General features: G+C 42.3%; 1 protein-coding gene across 2 annotated transcripts in view; it reads right to left on the bottom strand.

Moving 5' to 3' along the window:
• Nucleotides 1–23,710, bottom strand: part of LOC126354893 (GTP-binding protein GEM) — a 1,071,510-nt gene that overhangs the window by 469,796 nt on the left and 578,004 nt on the right. The window contains exon 1 of one of the 2 annotated variants that reach the window (XM_050004951.1): nucleotides 3,356–3,393. The exons of the other annotated variant lie outside the window; for it this stretch is intronic. The gene's annotated coding sequence lies outside the window, so the exon portion shown is untranslated. Of the gene's footprint in view, nucleotides 1–3,355; nucleotides 3,394–23,710 lie in introns of those variants that run through there. 2 annotated transcript variants of the gene reach the window in all.

The following is a 23,710-nucleotide window of genomic DNA, read 5'->3' as shown; positions in this document are numbered from 1 at the left end:
CAGGGATGGAGGAGGGAAATATATTGAGAGTGACAATAACTAAATATGTATGTTTTTTAAGTGAAATATTCTACAGCGGCAATCGCATTATTTCACAGTCACACCTCGCATTATCAAGCAATTACCAGTGTTGTACCAATTTGAAGTGCCAAGACTTTCGAAAAAAGTTGCTGTGAATGTACGGGTGGTACTGTCGTGGATTAGGCGGCTGGGTCTTTCTTTGTTCCCGATGAATTGAACTGTACAACATTTCTTGAGGGGAGTGGGGAGCACCTGAACAGCCTAGTTTCCAGTCGATATTGACATGGACCAGGACCAGCCAGCCGCGGGAGCAGTGCAACAAAACTGTGTGTGTGCGCTGCTGTAGAGTCTCCCGTGATTGTCGAGGCAATTAGTGTTTCGCGTCTCAGCACTGAGATAACGCAGTTTACGGAGACCGCCGCCAAAGGAAACCCTTTACGGATTTACAGAGCATCAGTATACAGTGAACTATACCAAGGAATGACTTACTAGCGTTGTGTAAATTTTAAAGAATAAATAAAGACTATCCACCAGAAATAACAGTTTTAGGGGAAGGTTGCTATGTTTGTATTCCAGATGAAGCAGTAAATAAAGCGTGAAAACATTTTCTCAGCGGAAAGATGCCGGCAAAAGGAACAGACACTACCGTTTTATCAGTTTATGTTGAAGGCGTTGAATCGAGACTACGACTTGGTAACATCGTTACTATCACACAGAAATGCCAAACAATCGTATCATCGCATTAGGCGAAAATGTATGGGAACTACATAACATCCCAGCGATTCTAGAGTAATATTCTCCCAAGGAAATAATTTACTGATGAGTGATGGCAACAATTTCTTACTTTCTGATGATACCAGGAGACTGAACCACAGAATATTGGTGTTTGTTGCGAAAAGGGAAAGCCGTGTTTATCAAACTGCGGATCATTCCTTGAGAATGGAACGTTCAAGAGTTCGAGCAAGCAGTTTGGACAGTTCTGCCTATATCAGGCTGTTAACAGTTTTCACTGTTTTACTCAAATAAACCATGATATATGAACATATGTATACGCTATTACTCATAAAACCGTAACACACAGTTGTAATAGGCGATGCAACATATCAGATGTACTGCATACATTCGTATGTCCAATGTAACAGTGGAAAAATTCTATTTTTTAATAATAATTAACTAATGTAAATAACAATAAGATAAATTAAAACAGAAGAAAATGTGACAACCATGTCAGAATACATAGTTACTTATGTGTGTTGTATGTCATATGAGTGGTATGATAAAAAGCATAAAAAAGTTTGTCTTAAAACCCAATTACATTCACAAAGTAAACCAAGTCAGTCGAACTATAAAATCATCTACCATCTGGTCATCGTAAACACTTGATTAGGACCCTTATGTAGAACAACCCAACATTGTGCTGAGTGGATTAATGCAACGCCAGTAGCTGGCTCATATAGTCATGGTTACAAAGAAGATTCTCAGTCTCCATATATCAAAAAATGTCTATCTCCCTAGATATAAGTCCTATACAGTGATGCAGAATTATACCAAGTAGAACCGATAGCATAAAAAGGAACGGAAGAAAAAGAGAAATATAAGAGGCCACCTGTATGTCTGAACATAAATCTCAAAATTAAATGTATACCATCCCTATGACTAAGGGTATCACACCCATGTTAAATCATTCTCAGGTTGCATTAAGACCGGATGTAGTAGCGTATGATACGACTATCTGGATCTTAAGTACATCATCCAGTGTCTTATTCCGTCTAATGACCTTAATGAGTCAAAAACTATCTGCATGGGTCAAAATGTCACGGTACCTAAAAACTGGTCAAAATAATTGACTAGTTAAAGTCAAATAATAACGGACTTATACCTATTAGCTGAATGTCAGGTAATGCAATGTTGTAACAAGTATAGAATTGGTTAAGTGGCGACTCAAGAGTGCAATTATAGGTAACAGTACAATGATCCAAAAGGGTTAGAAAATGTTGGACATATTTGTAAGTTATGGCAGTAGACAAGTTCCATGGGAAAGAAAAAATGTACTGACATTGAGTGCCTTATACTGGCAAGTATCAAAATAGCAATTAAGTATAATACGCGGAATTCCAGCTTATTATACGACAATCCCCCTTATCAGTACTAGAGTATTGTAAGTATCTCATTTGCAGATGTGTGGCAACATTGACCTAACAATGTATATGAGAATATAAGTAATTTTGCTGGTAAATCACTGATGGCCTATTTATGCGTACCAATATCATTAAATCTTGAGGGGGTAATACCTACAACGCTGTGTCTGTAAAACTGTTGATCTATCCTCAGTACCAGCTAACCATATATTCACTGTGGTAAACCCTCCCTTATAACTAATTTGTGGTAAGGTTATACGAATACCCAACCGGGGAATGTTATCAGCTGTAAGTCTAAAACATCATCTCAACGTTACCAAATAGGTGTAAAAACACACTAGCTTCAAATGTATCAGAGACCACGTAATTCTATAGGGACGCAGTGCTTCGATTAAGTTCAAATAATACAAACCTGATGTGAACCAAGCACAAACACGCACCATATACAAGTCAAAATTAAAAATAGAAAATATGTGGACTTTGGATAAAAACCCCTCATCTTAGGTGTTCATGGCTATCTACACCTTAGTCTAGACAAATTTTTTTGTCCATCTTGTCACTTGTATCTATATAGGCGTTGCCGTGGTATTAAAAGTTAATAAACCCATTTACTACCGAAATGAAAATATTGCGTAACCCTACTGCCCAGTGTACCCGTGAGGTGTAAACATTACGATAAAGGGAAATACGGAAGCGTCCGATCCCGCCCATCTGCTTTGACCCATGACGTCACAAATATGGCGGAAACGACCGTAAACCACGATTCAAATATGGCGCATATAAAGTCGTTATGTACACATTATGAGGACATACAAAGCCACACAAAACGACGAAAAAAACCGATATCACAAAACTCCCCAAATACTACAGTATCATCTTGACCTCGAAAAATCTGTATGAAAAATCAACACCTAAAATATTTTTAATGAGTGAGATATTTATACAAAAGAATCTATCTCACACGCTACTTATAACCTTTCAAGCACCTCGTCTAAAACCTACTGCAACATTATGATGCATAATCAAAGAAGTTTGTAATTAGTGTGTTAGTAAAACATATAGCACTCATCATAGTCGCTATATACGGAAGGAGCCATATAACTCGACAGGTGAATCAAATCTAAAATACGAAACAGGGGGGTAAATAATAGAATTTCAAGAAGATGGCAACACACTACGTTTTATGCTCTACATACCGTTCTGCAACAGCTCTTGGTGGCTAGGCGACACAGACTGAGGCGGTTTGCAAAGATCGATGTGTGGTCAAAGATGAAACCACCGAGTCAAAGGTTATAGGAAACGTTGCTGGTAAAAATGGATAATAGTATAGTCGTTTCTAGTGGAACTCTAGTGAGGACGACGCATTACAAATCAAGATATAGGGAGGCAAACGTATCCAGGGACTATTAAATGTTCTTGGCATCGGGGTAACAGGTCATGAAAAATTTCGAAAAAAGAAATTATTTTAAGACTCAGTTTGCTCATTCGACAGATTTTTATCCTCTTGCTTTGCACGGATGTAAATTCCTAACTCTTCAAGTATATCCATCGTGCAACGTCCCCTTAGAACAATTGTGCAAGACTTTGCTTAAAGTGGCACACAATATTTTTAGCGCAACGCAATCTGACTTTCAATAATCCCTACAAAAGAATGGCCCTGACTAAATTAACCTATACGTTTCACAAATCACTTACCTCACGAAAATCTTCGTTACTCAAACTACTGCAATACAGCGAGCGCCACTACTGCCAGCTAAATAAAAGATTCAAACTACAGAAGGCGCTAACTACTGATAGGCATAGTTAGCGAATGAAAGATTTTAATACAGAACAAACAATGTATTTACATTAAGAGTCATAATATATGTATCAGTTCATGACATCCAGTCTTACAAATTTCAAAACTCCGCCATCTCTCTCCCCACATCCCCACTGCTGGCGGCTCACCTCCACCTGCGCAACGCTACGTGCTGTTAACGTCCAGCTGCCGCTGCCCAACACTACAATGGCAGACAACAATGCAAACTAACCACAGACTGCACACGGCACAGCCAGTGATTTTCATACAGAGCGCTACGTGGCGGCGGCGTTACCAATAAAAAAAACCTAAACATCCTACTTACAATCGTCCCTCCTTTATCGACAATATGTAGTATTTCTAAATTATCATGAATATTTGTGATCGTATGTTTCGTTTCTCGCAAATGTTCTTTAAAGGTGGAGTGCTTAATAGTATGCAAAGCTGTATGTTTACGGAACCTTTCTTTAAATGTCCTTCCAGTCTCACCAACATATATTCCGTCGCAGTCACTACATTTAATTTTGTAGACTCCAGATCTCATATTTCTATAGAAATTGAGTGACTGTGTTTGCTAATGTGTTTTTATTGATAAAACGTAATTCTATATTGTTTCTACGGAACGTTTGCGCGACTCGGTAAGAGATAGGACCATTCCACGTTAGAACATATCTTTTTATTGCTTTCGTTCCGAGATAGAGTAATTTCGTGCAGTAAATTAGATTCCTTTTTGAGAACTTTACCATGAATCTTATCAATTTTTATAATTGTACATTTCTTCTACTCATTGTATGGGGGCCTGAAGATGGCATCAATGTAATGCCGAAACTGGTACCGCATAGAAGACCATAAAAAAATTCTACAGTACATACGGCTGTTGGTAAATTATTGCATCAATAAGTTTCTAGGAAAACGTCAGCAATGAAGACTGACGAAACGACTGCAAAGGCTTTAAGGAATCTTCAAACTAATGGGAACTCAAAAACATTAGTGACTTGTGTGGCCTACGCACAGAAGTCACAATGACGAAAAAAACATCAGAATCAGGCAAAGTAATCGATTTACAACGACTGGCTGCCAATTGTTCCGCTTCAGTTTTCCTGGAAATCTTGGAACTTACTTTTCCCAGTTTGGGTTTACACCAAGTTGAGTAAAGATGGTGACAGAAATCAAAAATTATCTTTGGCATCTTTCGGTGTGTCACAGCCCCTTACACAATACATATTTCAAACATTTCTTAGACGTACTTGCAATTCGAATACAGTCAAATCTTTTTGGGAAGTAAGAGTAAACACTGTAAAGTTGTGAAACAGCTGTTAGCTTCTCTTTAAGAAATTACAGTTTTAGGATAGTGTCTCCCCTGAAATTGAGGAATAGCTGTTTTAAAAGGGATGAAAAGTAGCATGATGGTCGGATCAGGAATTTCAGAGAAGCCAGACACATCAACATCAACGTATCAGTGCAGGATGCCTAGTCTGTGTGTTTATTGTATGCGATTGTGTCTTGGTTGGCTTAGTGGTCTTTTAATGTGCTTCAAAACTTTCAACAAAACGAGGATAAAAAAACGCTTTAAAGCGAAATGACACAAGAAAGTATTCATCTCATGGAAGCAGAGAAATACACGTCTAAATAGTTTTCCCAACGTTTTCATTATGAAAATATATTTTTATTTTCAGCAGGAACAGTCAACGATTGAACCTGCAGTTACATCAAGTTACCATTTTACTTTTAAGCTTGCAAGGCGTTGCAGAGTTTCACTGATTTTCGGGTTAGGTTGACAGTGTGCAAACTTAGCTTGAGTTCGAACCTATACACCTACGATGTGACGTTTGTGTGACTCGTTTTGTAGCAAAATTAGTCTCGAAGACTTCTGTTTCCTCAACGTAAATTTTCACGGCTTTACAAGTCTGCAGCTAACATTAAGCAGATGTTTAGACTTAGGCTACATGCACATGCCGCTTTTATATGGAATGAAGAGAACGAAATATACCCACAGAAGCTAACTGCCAGACTTCAGCTTAAGAGCTTGTCTTCGAATTAGCATTACTAGAAAAGTAGTCCCAGATACTGATCCTTTAGTCAAAAGCAGAATAAGTAATATTAATGTAAATGCTCTGTTTTTGTGCTTAACGTTCAAATAAAACGGTAAAGAAATATGAATTCAGTTTCATCCTAAAATGACATTCATCATATGGCTGCAACATTTGTAAGAAAGAAATACCACGTTCGTTAGCCCCCCCCCCCCCCCCCCCGTTCTTTGCATCGTCAAAATATTAGAAGAGATGTTGAATTTCATTGTCAGTTCTCATTAATACAACAGTCTTTTGTAAATTTGCCACGAAATGCATTAGTGAGCCACCATGAAGCGATACATGGTTGCTCACTGCTGTGGTGCGATCTGTGCTATACATACTTTCACTAATGAAATATTAAATGCTCTGAGTACCCGGAAGTCACCTGTTGGAATTTTTTGTGATCTATCAAAGGCTTTTGACTGTGTAAATCATGGAATACTTCTAGATAAGCTCAAGTACTGTGGTATGAATGGGAAAGTGCTCAAATGGTTTAAATCATACCTAACTGGAAGAGTGCAAAAAGTTGAAATAATCAGTTCATATAATATGCAAAAAACTGGTGATTTCTCAAACTGGGGAAAAATCAAGAATGGGGTGCCGCAAGGTTCGGTCTTGGGTCCTCTGCTGTTCTTAATATATATTAATGACTTGCTATTCTATATTCACGAAGATGCAAAGCTGGTACTTTTGGCCAATGATACAAGTATAGCTATCGCATCCAACAGACAAAAATTAACTGGTGAAATTGTAAACGATGTTTCTCAGAAAATCATTAAGTGGTTCTCTGCAAATGGGCTCTCATTAAACTTTGACAAAACACAGTATATACAGTTCCACACAGTAAATGGAATGACACCATTAATAAATATAGACTTCGATCAGAAATCAGTAGCTAAGGTAGAATATTCCAAATTTCTAGGTGTATGCATTGATGAGGGGTTGTACTGGAAAAAACACACTGAAACGTTTGAGATCAGCTACTTATGCTATTAGGGTCATTGCAAATTTTGGCGATATTTATCTGAGTAAATTAACTTACAACGCCTATTTTCATTCTCTGCTTTCATATGGCATCATATTCTGAGGCAACTCATCACTGAGTAAAAGAGTGTTCATTGCACAAAAGCGTGTAATCAGAATACTTGCTGGAGTTAATCCAAGATCATCGTGAAAATACTTATTTAAAGAGTTAGAAATCTTCACTGTAGCCTCACAATATATATATATATATATATATATATATATATATATATATATATATATTCACTTATGAAATTTGTTATAAACAATCCTTACGAATTCAAAAGTAATAGCAGTGTATATGTCTACAACACTGGGAGAAAGGATGATCTTCACTACTCAAGGTCAAATCGAACTTTGGCTCAGAAGGGGGTAAATTATGTTGCCACAAAAGTCTTTGGTCACTTACCTAATAGCATAAAAAGTGTGACACATAGCCATATAGCATTTAAAAGGAAATTAAAGGAATTTCTTAATGGCAACTCCTTCTACTCATTAGATGAATTTTTGGATATAGTAAGTGGGTAAGTCCCCAACCTCCACAAAAGAATTGAGTGTCATGTAATATTTTGTGTAATTTAATATAATGTATAGACACCTTTTGTTAACCTGACACGTTTCACATAACTATGAAGCGTCATATTCAAGATCTACGGAACAAGTACTAATCTAATCTAATCTAATTTAGCTGAATTGCGAGACTTCTTAGTGTGGGTGTACTTGTGATAAGCCAGTTAGCCCAAGTGCCCGAGGCTGCGTGCAAGTGTCACTCCGAGCAAATGTTCCAGTCCAGAAGCATTTGCCGGCGGCTGCGGTACTTCATTAAGTACTTGCTTAGTTCACTCCAGCAGCAGTGGCGTGCCAGAGCGAACAATGTCGACTTTATTTGAGAGTCGTCAACATTATTTCCAACAGTAGACATCACGAATTATGCGTACCAATAGGTTCGTCTTATATATCACTAATTTATTGGTTTCCTCTATATTTCACAGCACTGTTTTGGACGTCAACAGGTTATATGAATGAAACGGGACTAGGAAAAGTCAGTTTATCATTCAGACTGTCATAGTACAAGTCACACTAGACGGCGTAAGGGTCACACTTTTTTTACTGGCATTTAAACAGTTTAGTTTATTTTTCTCAAGAAATTTCCAAAGTCCCATGGCACCGGCGCATGTGGGCGCTGAATCGGAAACACTTCCTTTTGCGCTTTAGTGACACTTTGTGTCCACCAATTAAGGAAGGATACGGATTACGATGATCTCTGGTCGCCACACCCAGCCAGCATACACTGTCACTGCCAACAAAGCATCGACAAATTACTTTGTAATGGCGTTAAAAGTACACAGCGTTCATCCCCAATCAATACCCGAAAGCTCATCGGTAAAGACTGCTTCCACTCCATAACGCTGCAGTTCTGTTCTTTTTTTAACAGTAGCCGTACTTTAATAACCTGGGAGGCTCTCCGTTCAGTAGGAGCGTGGCGTGAACAGTGATATAGATAGAAGTGCCCTTTGATGTTTTCTTTCGCCTCGACTTCAAAGAGAAATCCGCGCCACAGTGTACATTTAGGGTGGGGTAGATTTAGTTCGTTTGTTTGCCGCTAGGTGAGCGTGACGAGGATAAGGCGGCGCCTCGACTTTCACACAGACACGGGTTGTTTACGCGCGAGGTGAGCAGGGCCTGCGCGGCTGCGAACAGCTGCGTGCCGATCGCCGGCAGTTGTTCTCAGGGTCGCCAACTGTGGCGCCCGGGCTCCTCGCCACAGACCACAGACCAGCAATGCGTCACTGCGCTTCCCAAGCGAAAGTCTTCATAACCAGTCGGAATATCTGTGGAGTGAGCACTCAGATGCGCAGAACAGAATTTTTGTCGCCAACGTACGTTTTGTTGTGCAGTGTCTGTATTATTCACTGTCTATGGACGAGGCTGAAGTTTATGCAGTTTATTGCACTGTATTGGATCTGCTGAAATTGAGATTCAATTTCGCAAACTGGTTAGACTGAATAGTCTCACACTGCTGTTGTACATCTTCGTCGGCTCAATGCCATATGTCTACGGTTTATTTTGCGTGATTTGTTGTGCTGTGTAAATGCGCGTACACACTAGGCCAACGAACGACAACCAACGACTTCGTTGGCGGCAAATCGGAGCCAAAGAGGCGGTTCGCCTTGGTTGCTGTTCGGTATGCTAGCGGTGACTTTCGGTCATTAACTTTATTTAACAGTTCTTCAAATTTTTAAAACAATTAAGAAAAAGTAACCTTACCGGCATGTAGGTAGAAACAAACGCAGAGCGGCCGCACGGCAGCCCAGCACACTACGGGCTGAACGACTTCACTCACCTGCTGCCCTGCTACCAACGGTGTGTGTACGAGTTACGTCTAATACTTTAGAACTTTTTTTTCGGAATTTTCTGGATATTGCGCTTCAATACTTTCATGCACTGGCACCCTTCAAGTACACTACTAACCTCCGACGTCTCATCACGAACTGAATTTCCGAAAGCCGGCCGGGGTGGCCGAGCGGTTCTAGGCGCTACAGTCTGGAACCGCGCGACTGCTACGGTCGCAGGTTCGAATCCTGCCTCGGTCATGGATGTGTGTCATATTCTTAGGTTAGTTAGGTTTAAGTAGTTCTAAGTTCTAGGAGACTGATGACCACAGCAGTTGAGTCCCATAGTGCTTAGAGCCATTTGAACCATTTTTCATTTCCGAGACCGGACAGTCCCTTTGTTAGAACGTTTTTTTGACTGGTTTCGCATTTGATTTAACAAGGGCATAATCAGAAACTCTGGAATTTACAGTTTTACGTACAGTAGTCGGGTGTTAAATTAAAGAGCGAAACCAGTCAATAAAACATACTGAGAGCTATTTGTGGCTGTCCTGAACAATTTAATTTCAAAAGTCGCTGTGTACCCAGCAGATAACGCTGTGGATGCGTATTTATTATGTTTAAAAATACTGGAGTGGAATATGGACAGGACATTGCAGCCGATAGAGTTTTATCGTGAACGGGAATGTTTACGGACCTCTACGAACTGCGATTATAGAAATAAACTGAAACAATTAAACGCATCGAAGGAAATGACTATTAGAAGATTATATGCAGGATGTTGAAAAGAAAATGGTGTATTTATAGAAATTTTTTAACCGTGAACAACAAAGAAAAGAAAAACGAAAGTGGGAGCGACCATTAAGTTTGTGCTGCAGGTTCAGCTCTCCTGAAAGAGATGTTATCTTCGGATATTTTGGGGCTACACAATTAAAGAACAATTCGAAATCTTTAGCTTTCATTAGGAAAAAAGTATGAAGTAGCCTATATTTTAACTCTGCTTTAAGGTCAGACATGAACTTTCTCCCACCATACCACTCCCTTCTTTTTTAAAGAGATGTCTACTAGTGCCGTTTCTGCTTCTTCTTCCTTCTTCTTCTTTTCCTGCTGACCAGCTTATTGCAGTAAAGTAAGCGCTGCTCGTGCGACGCGTGCTAAATACTCCCCTTCCCTTATAAACATAGCCTGGTGAAATTGAAACTGAATCGCTACTTTATAACAACGACAAAACGAGAGCATCATCGGGAAGTTATCAGAGCCACGTGCAGTTCCACACGGCCGAGTGCCCTGGCCCAAACCCTTCGTTTGGTGTCGATGAAAAGCCCAACACAATGCATTGCCGACCAAACTTCCGCCCAATCCAGTCTTCGTCGTTAGCTGGCCTTCGTTGGCCTCGAGCGTAGGTGTCTTAAAGTGAACTGTGGAAATGGTTTCGTAATCCGTAGAACACACATTCATTTTAGAATAAATTGTTGGAAGCCTATGAAGGCTTGCCAGCCTTACGTTGTCTAAAATCAAACGAGAGTAATAAACATCAGAAGAAAACCTAGCAATTCTATCAGTCGTTGTAAAAATACCGATAAACGTAACCAGCAGCAGATAAGCTTTAGTCAGTAAGGAAGTTCAGTTCATTGCGAACTAGTTATAACAACGCTTTGGCATCCAAACATTTTCTTTAACAACAGCTCCAATCATTTCCGAAACTACATAAAGTGATCGAGAGTCCATTTTCTTTAAGTTCTGACAGTCATTTGGCTCGCTTATCCTCAAGCCACCAAGGAAAGTTGCATGTATCAAATTCTTACTTTCTTACGTGATTCCTTCATTTATCTAAGCTTCCACTCTGCTCTCCACCAGCGCAAAGTCAGCTCAAGTAGTAAATAACAGCTGGCATCCGCATCTGCCAGGTTTCCACTTCCGAGATGTGGCCTAAGTTCATGCAGTGCTAGTTCGCTGCCTGGTCGCTACCTCGGTTATATTGCGCAATATTAGTACCCAGTACTGTTGATATTTTACGGGCCACTTCAGATCATAGGTGACGCAACCACACCTGGCGTCATCATACTGAAACACGCATTTCTATGAGCTCCTTTGCCCGCATCTCGTGGTCGTGCGGTAGCGTTCTCGCTTCCCACGCCCGGGTTCTCGGGTTCGATTCCCGGCGGGGTCAAGGATTTTCTCTGCTTCGTGATGGCTGGGTGTTGTGTGATGTCCTTAGGTTAGTTAGGTTTAAGAAGTTCTAAGTGCTAGGGGACTGATGACCATAGATGTTAAGTCCCATAGTGCTCAGAGCCAGTTTTCTATCAGCTCACTAGTGACAGCATATTTTTGCAAGCGACTTATGGAGTACTGTTTACTTTCCACTTTATCTTTATCCGAACTGTAGCGCTTTCAGTAAAGATTTCTGTATTACTATAGTGAAATTTTGTGCAGCGTTTGGCTGCAACCAAAGTTGTGTGTAAAGTTCTTTTAAAAATAAAAATAAAAATAAAAAGTAAACAAATAAATAAAAATAAACTGTCAACATATCTTTTCCGTTATAAGTTTCGATATAAATGATGAAGATTTTGAGAGTTTTCTCTTTAAGCAACCTTTTGTAATATATTATGTTTCTTAGCTTGATACTGGTTTGGAATTCATAGTTGATTAAACAAAACTGATCATACATTAACGCTTATTTTGGTTAAAAACAGAACGTTATGGATAGAAATGCGCGCCATTTCTTATAAGAGCGTAAAAAAATGTCACTTGTTTTGATGAGAAATTGTTACAAAACTAAATGCTTCCTACCGAACTGACATCTCGCCTTCTACTCCTGTGCAAATGGTTAACTAATAGTACAACTAAAACTGCAATTCACAGAGGAACTGTGATTCTGTCATCTCTAAAAAGAATTGAACGTAAGTACAAAGTCTCTTAACCATTCACAGGGCCAAATGTAAAACCGACAATTGTCGCATTAATATTGAGAATTTTGGAGAAATTAGGTTAACTATTTCCTAATACAACAATGTCCGTGGCTCGAGATCTTGCGGTAGCATTCTCGCTTCCTGCGCACAGGGTCCCGGGTTCGATTCCTGGCGGGGTCAGGGATTTTCTCTGCCTCCAGATGACTGGGTGTTGTGTGTCTTGCATTATCATTTCACCCTCATTCACTCGCAAGTCGCCGTAGTGGCGTTAAAGAACTTGTGGAGCGGCGGCCGAACCGCCCCGTGAGGGGTCTCCCGCCCACCAATGCCATACGCTCATTATTGTTAATACAACAATTTGTTTAATTCTTAAAATAAATGCTTGATTTCAGCTGTAAATGAGAGAAACCGGAAATTGTTGTGGCGTCAGACGCCAAACGTGTCAGAATGACCAAATGTGGGAAGACACCAAATGTGGTAGATGGTGCCAGGAGGCAGAATGTGCCGTATTAAAACTCGCCGAGAACTTGCCAAATGATTTATTGTTTGGAACTGCAGTGCTCCGTTCACCTCGGTCCGCGTCACGGGGTCCCGCAATGCTGAGGCCACCGCCCCAGCAACCCACTGTGCCGGCCTTGAAGGACCTCATCGTCAGGGCTTCGCCCACACCTGGTTCAGCGGTCTACTTCCCCGTTGACTCAGCGCTGCTCGGCTGAGAGCCGCCGAGCGTCCCGCTGCATCCTTTCTCGCTGGCATAGCTGACGGTAGCGAGCCGTGGAGTTCCCCACAGCTGGCTGGCTACAGACCCCGCGTCGGCCTACCAGTGACCTGCCGTGGACTAGAATGTTGTCGCCCCATCTGTTGCTGCGTGTAGCCCGGTGGTGTAATACACCCAGCCACTTCAATGAATCTCGTTACAAAACGGCACCTATTAATACTCGGCTGTGCGCCTCTGTTTTGTCAAGTGTGCCGCTTCGCGTCACGTGTGTGTAACACTTAGATTGGCCAGTGTCCCTCTTCTGCCTGTGATTGCGCCACGAAAACTGCTGTGTGCGCCCTCTACGGCAGTTCTACGCCCCTGTGGCCTCTATTTGTCTTCGCAACTGCTGGTATGCGTAACTTATTGCAATCCGGCCCGCACCTGGCTGTAACTCGTGCTCCGAATATCGCACAAAACTAACTTTCCCTATCCAAAACGGTGGTGACGCTACAAAATGATGGCTGCATTTCGCATAGAGCATAATAACAGAAAGTCAGCTATTTGTTCTCTTATTGTGTGACTCGGATCTTGTATAACAAACACGTTTCAACGTCTTCAGTGGTTAGACAACCACATTGCACCAATTTAATATTTCGTAGTAATATACAGTAAAATTGTATTTATTACATGACTAACTATGCGGAATTGTAAAGAAAATGTTGTTTGAGCTGTAATGTTATAGTTCAGTATAATTGTACGTAACCTCAGTGTATTTTTGGAAGCTTTGGCCCAGTAGGAAGCAAGTTATCTATGTAAAAGAACTGTGAGTTGAGCAGCGAGTAGTTTACAGTGGGAGTCTAAGGTGTTTGGATGGTTGGGTGCGACCACGAAATAAATTTGAGCAAAACTAATTAGTTCATGGAAAGAAGAACAGTTTTAATAGTGGTGGAAAGAGGAGATGGAGAGAATGCTGTAATTTATAAGGCGAAACGAAATGGAAATGAGACCACTGTGGAAAACGATCGCTTCACTAATGACACAATCATTTATTGACATTTCGATAACACTATTCTATTTTGAAGATCGAGGCAGAAGCGGAGAGCACAAGTGGGAAAGACCAACGGAAGAAAAAAGAATTACAAGCGAGAAAGTTTATGTCAATTTTTTTTTTTTTTTTTTTGAGCAAGAAATCGAGCTGTTTCTCCGTGTTACGTTAGACAGAAAAGAGACTGTTCTATGGATAGATTACAAGCAGAGACCGGAAGGTATTACTCTGTTCATTGAACGGGGAATTACACTGCTGGCCACTGAAGGAAGCATTGAGATCAGGTGAAACATGAGTTTGCGACGACGAGAGATGCACACGATTAGAATTTCGGGCGCAGGCACACATCACGGGCGACAGTAGCGCCATATAAAGGGGGGTGGGATGGCCGTGTGGACGCATCGGATCTGTTCTTTAGTGCCGTTATTTTGCCAAAGCAGGTTCAGGGTGCCTCGTAGAAGAGATCGATCGTTTCCTGAGCACGTCTCGGAGTTCGACTGAACTCCAATAGGGATTGCAGATTATCCTTCAGAGAAATCGCTGATCGTGGCGGATGGAAGCGAGCACCGGCCATGCGGATCTGTAATCGCCGGTTGCATCACACGCGATGACAGGTATACTGTGCGCGTCGCAGAGACGGTTCGCTTTGTCACAAACCGTATCACGACAAGTTCGGTCTGCTGCGCAACAAGCAGTGTCCGCACGTACCATTCGACATAACGTGAAGCGATCTGGAGTGTCCGCAAGGCGTCCATTGCTGCCTTTACTACTGAATCGACGCCACTGGTGTTTCCGCCCGTAATGGTGCGATGAACGACGGGGGACGGGCAGTCGAATGGAACGACATTGTTTTCACCGACGGATCCTTATTCTGCTTGCACTTCCACTTTGGTCGGGCCGGAGTCTGGAGACACGGCGATGAAAGACTGTCGAACTGTTGCGTTATGCATTGCCATACTAGTGCTGCACCCGGTTTTGTGGTTTCGGCTGGTACAGGATTCCGCAGCCCTCTAGTACGCACTGCCGGCCTGTTGCCTCCCACACCCCGCAGACGGCCACGCTGCAGCTGGACGAGCCACTACCACGGGAGGCTGTCCGCCGGTCGGACTGCGCTGCTGCCCTGGCCTCCCTGTTCCGTGTTCGGCGCCTGCAGAACGACTGACCCGGGACACGCGGCGCGCTGCCGCACCACATCAGCTCTGACAGTCTGTGGAAGCGGCGCGGACTGCTACGTTCCGGCAGCACATCCAGGGAGCCTCTCTGATTCGACGCCGACGCGTGTAGCAGCTGTTACAGCCAGCAATGGCGGCAAGACTCGAAACTGATTTCATCATGTTCCTCACTTCTCAAGGGGCTGTATATTTCCATCGTGTGATTTTTGTACAACGCACTATCTCCCGAAACACTCCGGCTGTGATATCTCCGGTCCTGCTCGTCGCTCCATTTTGGATGACCAGCAATGTATCTTTAAGGGGTGTAGGACGTCAAACGGGCCGACTTGGAGCAGGAGAGGCACCACAGGACATTTTAATTTCCACTGTCTATACTTTTACAAGTAAATTCATAAAACTTTGTCAGCATGACCAGGAAGGATTCAGGATTCACACTCCTAGCAGCGGAAGTGCCAAAACATAACAAAATACTTTTTTTACATGTGAAATATCACAATTTTTTCACTTATTATTCGCTGCATTTGTTGCTATAGGTACACTTTTCTTCACAAGTAAGAGATACTGTTCGATGAATTTTTCACAGCATACAAACCATACACACAGGTGTCTCAAACTCTAGAATCTATTTAATTTATGGAAAAATGAATGACCTGTTACTTTTTAAACTTTATGTTTAGAAAAAAAATCCAATTTTGTAGTTAATTATCTCAATTTTTAGCACAGTTTTTAATAGATTTGGAATATTGTAGAGTTTCATACACCTCTTAGTATGATTTGTATGCTGTGCAAAATTCATCAACGAATCTCTCTTACTTTTGAAGAAAAATGTATCTATAGCAACAAATACAGCCAAAAGTAAGTGAAAAAATGATGAAATTTCATATCTAAAAAAATTATTTTGTTATGTTTTTGCTCTTCCACTGCTGTGAGTGTGAATCCTGAATCCTTCCTGGTCATGCTGACAAAGTTTTATGAATTTTTTTGTAAAAGTACAGACAGTAGAAAATAAAATGTCCTGTGGTGCCGCTCCTGCTCCAAGTCGGCCCGTTTGACGTCACACACCCCTTAAAGGTTACGCTAAACATAGGGCCCATGCGCAATTCATTTAATTTGCTTCAAGAATTAATAAAAGTACAATTTGCCAGTAGAAGCTTAATTACGTAGTCGTCATTGTGGAAAGGGCATCGACTTTTATCCACTTAATTCCAACATATCCTATCATGCATCGCATTTGGAACAGGATAAGGTTTTTACGGTGTATTCGGCCACAGGACAACATTCTGGAGCTGCTGGAAGTTCATTTGAATGTTGTCAATTAATTTTCTAATCGGCAAGCTAGTGTTCAGGGATATTACACAAACAACCGTTCGAAGCGAAAAAGCCTAATAAAACCTTAAGAGCTATGAGCACTTATTCTTTTTCGATACTATGAAACACATCTCGACTAGTAGAAGCCGTTTGCTTGCCATATTTAAGCAGCAGATAGTATGGACGAAAACAAGAAAAAATGTTCTGGTAAACACTGGCTCTAAAACGCACAACTGAAGAGCTATGAGGACTCTTTCAGAACAAGATGTGTGTTTCACACCCTGGGAGAGAGTTTGAAACGGTCCTGCAGTTCCCTTTCATTGTCATTTTATTTGCTTTCCTGTGATACAGAACCCTCTGCCATGCTTGAGTGAATGAATGAATGAATGAATGAATGAATGAATGAATGAATGTGGGTGTGTTTCATTTTGCTATGGTTTTGCGGTGGTTTAGTCTGCTCCAGAGTATCTGCGGTAGTCGTTTAGAATGGCCAACCCATGTAGTTTTCAGGTAGGCAAGGAGGTTTGCTCGCGTTATGTGAAACTTACCGTGTTAGGTTGGTGGCGGAAATCTCGTCTCTGGGTTTTCCTAGCCACGGGGTCGCGTGGGAGACGTTGGAGTGTGTGAGACGGCCAATCTGCTTCCAGCTCGCCGAGGATGTGCAGCCGAGGTCTCTTGGAAGAAGGGTGAGTTGACTTTACCGCGTGGCACGTTGTCTCATAGCGAGAGCGGAGCTTTTAGATTTTGGTCTTGCGTCTCATCTTACAAGGATTGTTTTACTGGATCGCAACAAGCGACTTCTAATCAAGCTGCGGAGCTATGGGGTATCGTCTCAGTTGTGCGACTGGATTCGTGATTTCCTGTCAGGAAGGTCGCAGTTCGTAGTAATAGACGGCAAATCATCGAGTAAAACTGAAGTGATATGAGGTGTTCCCCAGGGAAGCGTCCTGGGACCTCTACTGTTCCTGATCTATATAAATGACCTGGGTGACAATCTGAGCAGTTCTCTTAGGTTGTTCGCAGATGATGCTGTAATTTACCGTCTAGTAAGGTCATCCGAAGACCAGTATCAGCTGCAAAGCGATTTAGAAAAGATTGCTGTATGGTGTGTCAGGTAGCAGTTGACGCTAAATAACGAAAAGTGTGAGATGATCCACATGAGTTCCAAAAGAAATCCGTTGGAATTCGATTACTCGATAAATAGTACAATTCTCAAGGCTGTCAATTCAACTAAGTACCTGGGTGTTAAAATTACGAACAACTTCAGTTGGAAGGACCACATAGATAATATTGTCGGGAAGGCGAGCCAAAGGTTGCGTTTCATTGGCAGGACACTTAGAAGATGCAACAAGTCCACTAAAGAGACAGCTTACACTACACTCGTTCGTCCTCTGTTAGAATATTGCTGCGCGGTGTGGGATCCTTACCAGGTGGGATTGACGGAGGACATCGAGAGGGTGCAAAGAAGGGCAGCTCGTTTTGTATTATCGCGTTATAGGGGAGAGAGTGTGGCAGATATGATACACGAGTTGGGATGGAAGTCATTACAGCATAGACGTTTTTCGTCGCGGCGAGAGCTTTTTACGAAATTTCAGTCACCAACTTTCTCTTCCGAATGCGAAAATATTTTGTTGAGCCCAACCTACATAGGTAGGAATGATCATCAAAATAAAATAAGAGAAATCAGAGCTCGAACAGAAAGGTTTAGGTGTTCGTTTTTCCCGCTCGCTGTTCGGGAGTGGAATAGTAGAGAGATAGTATGATTGTGGTTCGATGAACCCTCTGCCAAGCACTTAAATGTGAATTGCAGAGTAGTCATGTAGATGTAGATGAAGGAACGCAGCGATTTCGCAGACTTTCAGTTTGATTCCTAATGCAGAAGCTATCTCACGTAGGAAGTGCGCCCTCTCTTCAGGTTTGTGTGCCTGCGATTGCGTGTGTGTACATTCTACTATTTTCCGAACCTTAGTAATTTTTACCTCCTCGTGAATTTCTTTTTTTCATTAGTAAGTGTCCGTTGGAAACCATTCACGTGGCTTGATATTAGAGTTTGTTGGACCTCTGCCATTACCCGTTGTCTATTCAACTGTTTCCTCTGTAAAATATTAATTGTTCGCGGCTGCGTGGTTTAATGTTACTAAAATTTGGCCACGGTACGTAGAAACTGTGTTTCCGTGAACCATGTGGGCACACGAGTCTGTTGTCAATCGTATAGTGTTTCACAAGCAATTGTACTTAGTTACCAGACAACAGCAGTTATGTAAATGCCTTACGTCAATGTTTTAAGGAATAAATAATTTTACCTCTAAACTTATCCAGTGTACCGATGTTACGTCTCCGTTACCTACGCCATTTGCCTTGTAGTTTTCCTTGTTGGCTCATCCACAGCGTTTCCATGCGCTCAGGTCCAATAATTAGTGTTCCCTTTTTATTTTAGACAAACGCTCTAGAATAGACCTTGGTTTCAGGAATGTTGCTACAAAGTGTCCACGCACTCTTTGCTTTACTTTAATATTTGATTCACGTGAACAATGGCGGGATCATATGAATAATTACATCCCATTCTTTATGAGTGACTTTATAATGAATGTTCTTTTATGAGTTTTTCTTATGAATAAATTAAGTAATTTTCCGACTCAGCCCAACCTCTTATTTGTCATGTGGCTAGAGTTGGTAGGGACCCAATCTTTTACACTGACTTCAGTGTAATATAGCATTTTCTTATTCAAAGTACACTTCACGCACCTTACATATAGCGACCCTTTACTCACACTACTTAGAAGTTTGTCTGTCCCGTCCACTTCCGTCTAGCTTTACAGTATGTGCAAATTTGAGAACGTTTTCGAAATGTAGCTGAGGGGGAACGTGGGGACCAGCCCAGTATTCACCTAGTCAGATGTGGAAAACTGTCTAAAGACGATCTTCAGGCTGGCAAGGATGGTGCGTTTCCCCAAATCTCGTAAGCAGCATGCTACAGTAAGCGGATATCCGTGTGTGTGAACTGGATACAGAAGTGATTAAGTTAAACAGATTTTTTGCCTAAATGCTCAGTACCAGTTTGGTGAGAATATCATATAAAAAAGTTGACATATCAATGTTTTGCTCATTTTTTGTCAGTGTGTTGTCTCGTCATTTAGTAAGCTACTTATGGAATGTTGATGTATAATATCCTTCGCACAGAAATATTTTTTTTTTTTTGGAAATGTTAATCAGGGACCAGCCATGAAAATTGTGTATGTAAAAAAAAGAGCACAACAGCAGGGAAGGATTAGCGGGACCATAACAAAATAAACCAAAGTAGTGTCCCCTGGTGCGAGTAAACTGTAATTGCTTTTCTCGCTGATGACTTCTCCGGGTCTGTCAGGTATGCTGTGACGGAGTGATCCCTCGAATTTCACATTGAACTCCCTGGTCGTAATACATGAAGATGTGTCTTCATCATCACACGAGCATGCGGCACCAGATCCCCCTTGTGAACTGCTTTGTCCCCCGTGAGTGCTGCTAGACGTGAAGATACTGTCATCGTACGAGATGTAAGGTGAATTGTATCACAAAACAAGGCAAATTTGAAGACGTGAAAAGACACCTCGATTAATCCTGAAAGTTACATCCGTCAGCTACTATGCGCTTTCCAGAAAGTTCGAGAAGTGATAGAAAACTACTTGTGGGGTCAGTCGACAGTCTGGTGTCGTGTGAGTGAGTGTAGGCTATAGTGCAGACTTGTGCCTCGTCAGATTTCTTCGCCGTGGGAAGCACAAGAAGACAGCAGAACACTGTGATTACCCGCAAGGTCGAAGGCGTCTTGTTACGGTCCGCGCGGCTGCCCCCCGTCGGAGGTTCAAGTTCTCCCTCAGGCAGGTGTGTGTGTGTGTGTTCGTTTAAGTTAGATTAAGTAAGTCTAGGAACCAATGATCCCAACAGTTTGATCCCACAGGAACTTATCACAAATTTCCACAAATTTACGGCGTACATCTGAGAACAGTTACAAGACTATTTCTTAGCGTTTACTTGCATCCACAGTCCGACAGTGTTCTAGAAATGAAAACATTTTTCCGTCTGGACATATATATGTCCACTACCGCGAGTATGAGCAAAGTGCTAGGAGACGTCTACAAGTGAATTATATATTACTATGGAGTCGAAGTAACTTTTACTGAACGCTGCACAACACTTAGAAGCGAAAGAGATACAGTCCCTACTTTAATTTTCCTACGTGGTCATCAAGTGTCTATAGTCAACAGTTCTACCAATCGTTGAATTCTTTGGCGACAGAAATCCGTGCTATGGTCCCGGAGTCACTCGAACGCCGCCGTGTAACAGTCTTGAGCGCCACAGAACCTACGATTGCTGCTGATCGGTTACTCGACTGCCCGCACGGTCGTCTGTGGCGTTCACTCTGTATCAGCACTGCACGCGCCTGTGCAGCCTCGGTCACGTTGCTGGCGCCATTTCTCCACGGCTGGACACGACGCAGCATTCGCTCGATTCGCCTGCTGAATCTTTCGGTGAATGTACGGTAGGCACCAGTTTAGGCGTTTTGCCCTCAACAACATAACTTCGGCTCTGGAGTGCGCTTCCGGTTGACACGCCACTCCAGCCGCACACTGTGGCGCGCCTGTCTGTTGCTCGTGTGAAGTTGGACAACGTTTTGTAAGTGCTTCAGCGTGTCTGATGTCACGAAACGTAAAATGGTATGCGTTAAAGCCGTTTCCACGGAATGAAATCACATTCACAATACGAGTGCAAAACTGTGTTAAATTTAAAATGCGTAGTAAAAATTGGTGACGAATTCGTCGCACAGAAATGTAAATCACTACAAGGAACAAGTGACGTGGACGAAACCAGGCCGTGGTAGGAAAGTAAGAAAATCTGTAAGCTCTGTAAACGCTCATCGCCGGTTTTGTAAAGGCTTCGTCGCTACTGTTGTGGAGGCCGAATTGCTGCTGTTGTTACGGTAGGCCGAGTTTGTGAGTTCGTGAAACGGCTCCTGGTGCAGTACACCGATAACACAATTTCTCCCTGCCCCAAGGTCAGATAACAGGATACGAGATCAAAGGTTCTACAACACTCCAACAAATTAGTACAAAATCACACAAATGCTTATCTTTGTGTCTTGTCGGATAATGAAGTCTGCAACACTGCTTGTACTATAAAACAAAAAAGGTTGTCAATTTCTAACTCAAAATAACCGTAGGTAGACTTCACAGTACATAGCAAATGCAATTACAACAACTTTCTGTTCACTAAAAGACGTTTCCTGTCTAAGTCGGCCCTGGACGATGATGTATAACCAACTCGGCGAGAGCTGCTCTTCCACCTTCCGAGAGCTGCTCTTCCACCTTCTGAGCAGGCTTCTGTCCGTTGTCGACGAATTGTACTCGGCCGGCAACTGGCCGACGCGAAGTCGGTGTCTTCGTGCTCGGCGCCGCCCGTGGCGCTGCTGGAATCTCTGTGTCACCGACAACAGCTCGAACTTTGCGCCAGTGCTGCATTTGCCCTGGCTGTGTCTTGTTCGGACGACACAGACTAATGGTTTGACTTAAATAAACTTTCCTAACCATACTTGCGGCTCAAGCTACTTAAATTGTTATGAACCTTATATGTTCGTGACTTACTTTTGAAGTCCTCTCGTACATTTAGAGTTCAGACAGAACATGTTGTTCAAAATGAGAATTTCACTCTGCAGCGGAGTGCGCGCTGATATGAAACTTCCTGGTAGATTAAAACTGTGTGCCGGACCGAGACTCAAACTCGGGACCTTGGCCTTTCGCGGGCAAGTGCTCTACCAACTGAACTACCCCAGCACGACTCACGCCCCGACCTCACAGCCTTATTTCTGCCAGTACCTCGTCTCCTATCTTCCAAACTTTATAAAAGCTCTCCTGCAGACCTTGCAGAAGTAGCACTCCGGAAAGAAAGGATATTGCGGAGACATGGCTTAGCCATAGCCTAGGGGATGTTTCCAGCATGAGATTTTCACTCTGCAGCGGAGTGTGCGCTGATATGAAACTTCCTGGCAGTTTAAAACTGTCTGCCGGAACGAGACTAGAACTCGGGACCTTTGCCTTTCGCTCGCACACAGTTTTAATCTGCCAGGAAGTTTCAGAACATGTTGTTATTACAACGGACACACATGACATTTGCCCTCTCCACTGCCAGTTGCTTACCTCAACCAACGGGACATTAAATCCTAACATTTCCTCCTCATCGAGCGGGATGTGCGATGCGCCCCTACTTGAGTTCTGTAGTCATGGGTCAGGAAGGCTATGCTATATGTGCGGTGTGTGCACAGAAACTAAAGAGTGTTTTTTTTTTCCTTCCGAAGAACAACAACAATTTTACGACATCCCCGATGATCGCCGTTAGTTAAATGGTTCAAATGGCTCTGAGCACTATGAGACTTAACATCTGTGGTCATCAGTCCCCTAGAACTTAGAACTACTTAAACCTAACTAACCTAAGGACATCACACACACCCATGCCCGAGGCAGGATTCGAACCTGCGACCGTAGCATTCTCGCGGTTCCGGGCAGCGCCTTAACCGCGAGACCACCGCGGCCGGCACCGTTAGTTACCATACACTTATGCCGACACCTTCTCGAAGCCCTGACACCTTCTCGAACTCTATCTTTGGGGCAGCTTTCAGTTCGTTCAGTCCTGCGTTTATAATCACAGCAATGCGTATAAAACGAAGACACTAGGTTTTCTTTAATTTTGGGAACAGAAAAAACTCACAGGGCAGTTATTGAGATTTATTGTTTTCGGTCAAAAATTCCCGTACAAGAAACAAATTTTTTGAGCATCTGCATCATCCTGGGGCAAAAGCCATGAATTGTTCCACCACAAATACAGGCCTCTCTCGGGTGGTCCACAAAAATGTTCAAATGTGTGTGAAATGTTATGGGACTTAACTGCTATCTTTACTGATAGTTCTGCCATTTGGTAAGAAATCATGGCGTATGAATATGTCACAATCGAAGAACACAGTGAACATAGTCTTTGCATCCGACCGCAGAACACGTCGAGTATTTTCTGTCTTGGCGACCCAGAATACTTCCACAGGGTCGACGCAACCTTATATTCGTTGTCTTATCCCTAAAGCCAAGCTTCATCACCCCTTATGACACATTTCAGTACTTCTGCACCGTTGTTGGCTCCATCTAGCGAATCCCGACCAACTTGCATTCGCTG

The sequence above is a fragment of the Schistocerca gregaria genome, chromosome 3 (assembly GCF_023897955.1).
Source record: "Schistocerca gregaria isolate iqSchGreg1 chromosome 3, iqSchGreg1.2, whole genome shotgun sequence".
Classification (NCBI taxonomy): Eukaryota; Metazoa; Arthropoda; class Insecta; order Orthoptera; family Acrididae; genus Schistocerca; species Schistocerca gregaria.
Note: the sequence above shows the minus strand (reverse complement) of the source record. Positions and strands in the feature narration are given on the sequence as shown.